Source organism: Triticum dicoccoides, chromosome 5B (genome assembly GCF_002162155.2).
Source record: "Triticum dicoccoides isolate Atlit2015 ecotype Zavitan chromosome 5B, WEW_v2.0, whole genome shotgun sequence".
NCBI classification, from domain to species: Eukaryota; Viridiplantae; Streptophyta; class Magnoliopsida; order Poales; family Poaceae; genus Triticum; species Triticum dicoccoides.
The window spans coordinates 231,072,742-231,080,013 of NC_041389.1; the positions used below are offsets into that span (position 1 = coordinate 231,072,742).

Sequence of the window (7,272 nt, forward strand, 5' to 3'; positions counted from 1 at the left end):
TGCAGGACCTGATAACTTATGTACCCCGGTCCTGATAACTTAGTCGGCGAGGGTGGGGGTGGGGCAAGTCGCTGAAACATGCCATGGTCACTTCTGTGCAAATAACATGATAACTCAAACATGGCAGACCTGATAACTTATGTACCCCGGTCCTGATAACTTGGTCGGCGAGGATGGGGATGGGGCAAGTCGCTGAAACATGCCACGGTAACTTCTGTGCAAATAACATGATAACTCATACATGGTAGACCTGATAACTTTGTCGGAGGGGTCGGGGTGGGGGTGTCGTTGAAACATACGACGGTAACTTCTATGCAAATAACATGATAACTCACATATCGTAAACATGATAAATTATGTACTAGTCCTGGTAACTTTGTCGGAGGGGTCGGAGTGGGGAAGTCGTTGAAACATACCACGATAACTTCTATGCAAATAATATGATAACTCACACATCATAGACATTAAATTATGTACCCAGTCCTGGTAAGTTTGTTGGTGGGGTTGGGGTTGGGGGGGAGTCACTGAAACATACCACGATAACTTCTATGCAAATAACATGATAAGTCACACATCGTAGAAATGATAAATTATGTACCCAATCCTGATAACTTTATCGGCGGGGGTAGGGTGGGAGGAGTTGTTGAACCATACCACGATAACTCTTCTGCAAATAACATGATAACTCACACATCGCAGACTTGATAATTTGGCGTCTGTGGCGAGGGGGGGCAACCCCGGTAATTTAAATGTAAATAGCTTGTTAATAGACACATACTAAGCTGACTAGTAGAGTGCCCGTGCGTTGCCACGGGCTCTTGAAATAGTTTGCAAAAGTTACATGTTAAATTTCACACGTACAAACAATATAACACTAACGCAGTTATTGAATAATTGAAGTCCAATTTTGCAATGCAAATTGATAACAAATAGAAAGATTAAGGACATGTGCATGTAACAAACTGAGTGATGTTCGACCTTAACATCTATTACAAAACTATCAATATCTAGATGATGCGCTTAAAAAATTCTTTCACAATATCAGGAAAGTTGCCTTTAGCTTCATTCCTACGATGTTTTAGCAAGTATATTAAAAATTGTTTCCTCAACTCATACCCATCTTGCACAACCATTATATGTAGTTAGTATGAAAATTTCACACCGAACGTCTTAAAACATGTAACGGACAATACTCACGCTGCAAACCGGCTTGACCAATTCTTTACCGTTCCACCAGAGTATAAAATGGAAAACAAAATAGCCAGACACATTCCTGCAATTTTTTTAATTAATAATATAAAGAATATAGTGATAACAGAAATAAATGTTTTTATTATGAATTCATTACCCGTCTATACTCGTTGAAATACCAAATGGAAATAAATGTTGTCATTTAGATATATCGGAATTTCAACCAGGCAGCTTTATTTCGAGTGCTTCTTTGAAATCCCTTGCAAAACTTTTTAATTTCAGTGCATGCCTCAAACATTTATCCTCTAACGATTGTGATGTTTGAATAGGGTCCATAATATATAGACGACGTGCCTCTTTATCGATGACGTATAAAATGTATCGGCCGATGGATGCATAGGGAAGATAAATCTAAAAGTGAAGCTATTAGAAATAACAATAAACCATGATAACAATAGAAAAAATACTTTACTTATCATGTTGCACGATGAGACGTCGTTGTCTATCCCAAGCCAGTTATCAAATAATGTTGCCAACGTCTGGATAGTTTCCTTCTCGCAAAACTTCTGACCTCGTGTTGACTCTAGCATAATGGACCTCGTGTCCCCCTCGCAACCGATTCTCTCACTGCAACCACCCCTCACACCCGTTCTCTCTGCCACGGCGTTGCTGCCACCATATATCCCCACCATGGCATGTCGCTGCCACCTTCCATCCACGCTCACCATCCCCTCCCCTCCCATCAATCACTATGTCGCCCATCCCCTCCCCGGTTATCTGTTTTGGTCGGATCTGATGAGCTGTGGTGAGCACATATATGTCACGATGAGTAGCCGGATTCAGCGACGACATCAATATGGCCATCCCATGGCGATTTCCGGTGCCATGGGCTTCATACAATACGATTTCTACCTCGGCGATCTGTGTCATCGATCTGGCCCTCCCAGGTCGATTTTCAATGCCGAGGGTGACCTCCAGGTAAATTGGTGTCTTGTGCAACCACGTCGATGGCTCCTTTCCCCCCTAGACGTTAACTGGATGGTGTATTTCCCTGAATCCATTGCAAGTTAATTGCCCATCCGTTGCTACAGAGCATACATATTTTTGTAGTTTAATATAAACCTTTATGATACTCGTGCAAATAGGGTGGTGTTATCGACAATTCTTTTACCATTAAATAACGCTTCATCTGCTTTTCTTTTTCTTATTTCATCCACTATTTTCGTCTCTCCACCCTCTATCCAAACTTGCCACCTCTGGCAGTTGTGCATGATGCAGTCAGCTCAAATTTCCTCTTACACCCCACTCACACACACATCAAAATTCAAACCCATCGGTCTGTGGTAGTGAACCCCTGGAGATAGCTGGACCTTCAACTTGTTATAGCTCATGTTGACTGATAATCACATATAAGTGCCTCACCTTGATACTTGATACCGCAATAGTTGTGGTAGAAACTGGTTGTGCCATCCTAAACGGGTCAAGACAATATAACTGAAAAGAGTTTCACACATGACATCTGCATAACAAGATGTCCATACATCCATCCTTTCATCGATCAAAAATAGTTTTCTAATCAATCATTTCATTTGCCAAGATAGGAGAACATATACTTACGAGCATGCACAACAATTTCATAACAATTTCATTGATACAAACAGATTCCTAATCCTATATAGGTGCATTATTCCCTAGGTGTTCATCACCTGCGTGCGCTTGGTACATCCTCGCCACAACTTCTGGTGTCTGACTTCGGCAACCTCAAGAAGGATTTATACAAGCATGATTCAAACAAAAGATTAGTAGGTCATCAAAGATATTGTAATAAACCAGTGAAACAGTAGCATCAATAACCTAACCTCAACCTCGCACATACCTCATGCATGACGGGGAGAGCCAAAATTTCCTAGGCTATTAATTCTCAAGTACCGAACAGTGATAGTTCAGAATTGCATGACAGAAATTATGCATGCAAACAATAGTCCGAGGAAATATTTAAATCCCGACACTATCAGGTAAATTTTAAAAAGGGACGATTTTTCAGTCACTCATGTGAGGCCTTATCCCATTGTAGAAGCTAAAGCTTGTTTGAAAAAGGTAACCATGGACAAATATATGTAAGAAACAAAATTCATGCCAAGTTTTTAAGATAAGCATCGACAAGAGGTTGGGACCTTTTTTATTTTGTTCCTAGGGGACTCCCAGTTTTCTCTCGCGGCAGCCTGCAACCATGAATCATGTTAGCACAAAACATTATGTCATGCTGAGTTAATGTAACAAGAGCACAACTGAAGTAAAGAAGATCAAAAGATGAAAAAATAGATCAGCATTATAGACAAAAAAATCCAGATGAATGAATAAAACAACTCTTTCTCCTAAATCTAACGTAGCAGAGTATGCATGTCTAGCTACTAAAATTACTACACATGTAATGTAGTTTGTTTAAGATCCAATAAGCTCATAACCATGTTTAACACAATTTCTTTCAAACCCAACAAGGATTAAGGTTGTAATACTAAGAGAGAACGCCCAAAAAGCTACCTGATTTTCTTGATTGACATACTGTATAGAGTTCTTTCAAGGTCTTTCATAAATGATCATGTTTAGTACAAAACCAACATAAGGAAAACTGATTGCCACATTAGTAAGAAAACTGAAACTTCTTTTCGCATCCCCAACAAAGTTGCTTTGCTCAAAGAACGAATTATCTGGACCTAATTCTTTTGTCACCCAGAAGGAGGTTGCTCTGCTCACAAAAACAAACAAGAAGAAATGACCTTGTAAGAGTGCATGATAAAAAAAAGTTGTGACATTAGAACGTTGTCAATGACACATATAGGAGCAAGCTATATCACAAATTATTCTCAGGAGCTAGTTAAGTTACCAACAATCATTTATTATTAACCTCAAGCCCTACTTTAATTCAAAGAACATAAAAATGAGGAAAACCTGAACAAACATAACCATTTGGATTTTGGACACTGCTGACATCAACATTCAGATAGCTTGATGTTTAAAAAAGCCTATCAATGCTTTTGGAATAGTTATGGTCAGAATGGGCCATTTGTTTTGAGATTTGACCCATACGCTGTATATTCTCATATGGCAACCTGTACATGAACACCAACCTGCTGAGATCAATTTTTTTGCGAACGTACTTGCTGAATAATATATAGTCTGCAATTGAAATATTGTATCTCGGCCTTTTGTCAACAACATCTAAGATTTCGTATGCTTTGACAGTAAAAGACCAACATGTGCAAGAATTGGAACATGGAAGAAGCTTACGTGGGCATGATGCCATCGGGTTTTATGCCAAGATTGTGATTGTAGAGCTCCCTCTATCTCCCTTGCCAAGCTCTCCCTCCGACCAGCAGTAGAATAACTGCTCCTGCTGCTTTTGAACACTCCTTCCACGCTGCCGCAAATCAGTTGGCGGCATAGGCCAACTCTCGCTTGTATCATCACGTTGAACACAATATGCGTCTATGTTTACTTTCCTTCGACTCCCGGCATAGGGGTGCATTGACGCGAGAAATAGCACCGAGTGCCTAGGTATCTCTAGCCGTGTTGGATGGATCGCTGCTACGCCGACCAATTATATTAGCATCAGGTACCGTCTGCGTTGAAACAGATCTGCGCTTGGGTGTTTCTTTTTACTGTATTTTACAAAAAAAATAGTTCTCTTAAGCGCGTGTATAAGAGTCTTGCATTGAAGATGCCCTAAAAAGCGCATGTCTTCCAATTTGGTGATTGCAGAGAGTATAAGACATTCAAAAGGAGTCAAAGGAGCATAAATAAATAATGTAGGTGCCAGAACAGAAACAGGTATACATTTTTTTTCATATGCATTATAAACTCAATAGAGGAAGAGAAGTGCAGAAACATCCTCGTATGTTTTTGCCAGTTGGACCTTTCTTGCCTATCGAGAAAACAAGATAACACTTGGTTCAAAAATCAAGAGAAACAACCGTCCAGAGTTACTTGACACTGTAATGGATGTATCTCGATGTGCATTTCAGCGTCAAGTAATTCTGGACGGAGAGAGTATATGATTATTTTAGTTCTCAAGAAATAATTGGACTGAAAGAAGAAAACAGAGGAATAATACAGGTATGAGACTTGGAAAGTATGTCTAGAAACTAATTAAAGGCACACTGTTATCAACACATATGAAAGAACACTCTTCAAGTTACAAAAGGAACTTCCTTTGATTTCCTAAGCTAATTCAGTCTCCACTGTATGCATTGTTATTATCTTATAGTACAAAATAAAATAAAAACTAATTATACCTCCAGATGTTTATACTACATGGAAGATAATTATTGGAGAAAAACGACCAATAAAGCATGACTGAAGTTTAAAATTTGCATCCCTAAAAATTAATCATTGCACCAAAGGATTTGATCTGTGAGCATTTTCCTTTTTCTCAAGCAACAACATCGAACTTTTCAGGAGAAGGGTATATACAATATTTACTAAACTGAATGCTTTCCACCTGTTATTAAAAGGAATGGATCCTTCATCTAGTCCTTTGCTATCTCCTACAAATTATTTAAAGAGTACACCTACACTGCGGCAAATAATGCAATGCCTAGAGGTAAATCTATCAATTTTGGCACATACGTACTTGCATGGTGTTCTCCTCCTCTATCAGCATTTGTCAGTCCAATTTGTGCCTGCGTGAACAATCCACTTCAGTTAAGAACATTGTACAAAAGTAGGCACATTAGTTTATTGGATGGAAGTGGTAAGGAATAAACACTAAAACATAGTTCCTGATATTAGCTAATAAAGCAGGAGCATAATTTTCACACCAAGTAAGTCCCTACAGAAAACACATATCAAAAGATGAGAGAACTTTCATGGACATGAAACAAAATAAATCTGAACGAATCCATTTATATGATTTATATGTAAGAACAATGTGTGGCTGCTGTATTAGAAGATGTCCTTTGAAAGATCTATTCATCAGAAGGCAGCAGGATTTGTATTGATCCTTATATATTGTCCAAATTTCTATATTGGAACCCAACAGAAATTGCACACATTTAGCTTGTAGTGTAGATTTATAGAAATTAACTGCGAGCGACATTCTCTAATAATTAATCGTACGTTCTGATTTCCAACTAACCCATGATCACAGAAGCAGAAGCAAACAACTCATTTCCTTCACAATAGCAAGCCAATTTGATCACAGAAGGCAATCATTAACTGACTTATCCATGTGTGTGTGTATATTAAAGTTTACAACACAATATCTATTCAGCAGGAGAACCTTGATTTTATTTTCTTGTATGTGCAAAAAGTTGAACCGCTAGTGGCCTCACCTCTGAGCCCATGCCCCACCTTTGAAAGCCTGCGATCCACGGGAGATGGGAGTAAGCACAGTATCCTGCAATCAAAATGAGAGAGGGGTTGACAAAGGGTAACTGAAAGTGAACCAAAAGAGAAGCAAATTCTTTTGGTGAACTCTTCCCCAGAACTGAGAAAGGAGAACCATAGTATTATGGTAGCATTATGAGAACATCAATTAGTTGTGGCCCTTCCTGCATTCCATGTCAAATATGCACGTGACAGATAATTCTTCTACTGTTCACTTGGACATAATCAAATTATTATTCAGAATATTACATATCAGAATAATATGTGCCAATGTTGCAATAGACTGGCACTGAGATGTGAGATGGTGTCATCTGATCAATTTGCCTCCTTCCAAATAGAAGTTCAAGAAAAATTAAACTAATGGACCAAGTGAACATGAAAAGACACAAGTATACGAAAATCAAATTGTTTTTTCACCATATATTATTGGAAAAAATATTGAACATCCATGCCTTCATGGCCCACCTCTAGTTTGGTGCATAAATCAAAGGTACAAAGAGATACTAAACATTACATAACAAGATCTTTGATTTCTTTAAAAAATCATGCATAAAGAAACCGTGACCATGTCTCAGAAAAATAGTACAAGAACATTAAACCTTGATAGAAGGAGATCTAACACTAAAAAGTGAATGAGCTACCAGAGGCTGAAGGACATTGGTCAGGAGTTAGGACACAGCGAGGCGCAGCAGTGAT

The 7,272-nt window shown here is 38.7% G+C and overlaps 1 long non-coding RNA gene across 2 annotated transcripts; it reads right to left on the reverse strand.

Moving 5' to 3' along the window:
- Positions 1-3,625: 3,625 nt before the first annotated feature.
- On the reverse strand, positions 3,626-7,272 carry LOC119308175. Of its 2 annotated transcripts, XR_005149890.1 has the most exons (5): positions 7,218-7,272; positions 6,522-6,586; positions 5,822-5,870; positions 4,480-4,850; positions 3,626-3,937 (listed from the first exon to the last, which is right to left on the reverse strand). It is a non-coding gene; the product is annotated as an uncharacterized LOC119308175 (long non-coding RNA). The 2 variants fall into 2 exon arrangements; XR_005149889.1 differs by having other exon boundaries at positions 6,522-7,266.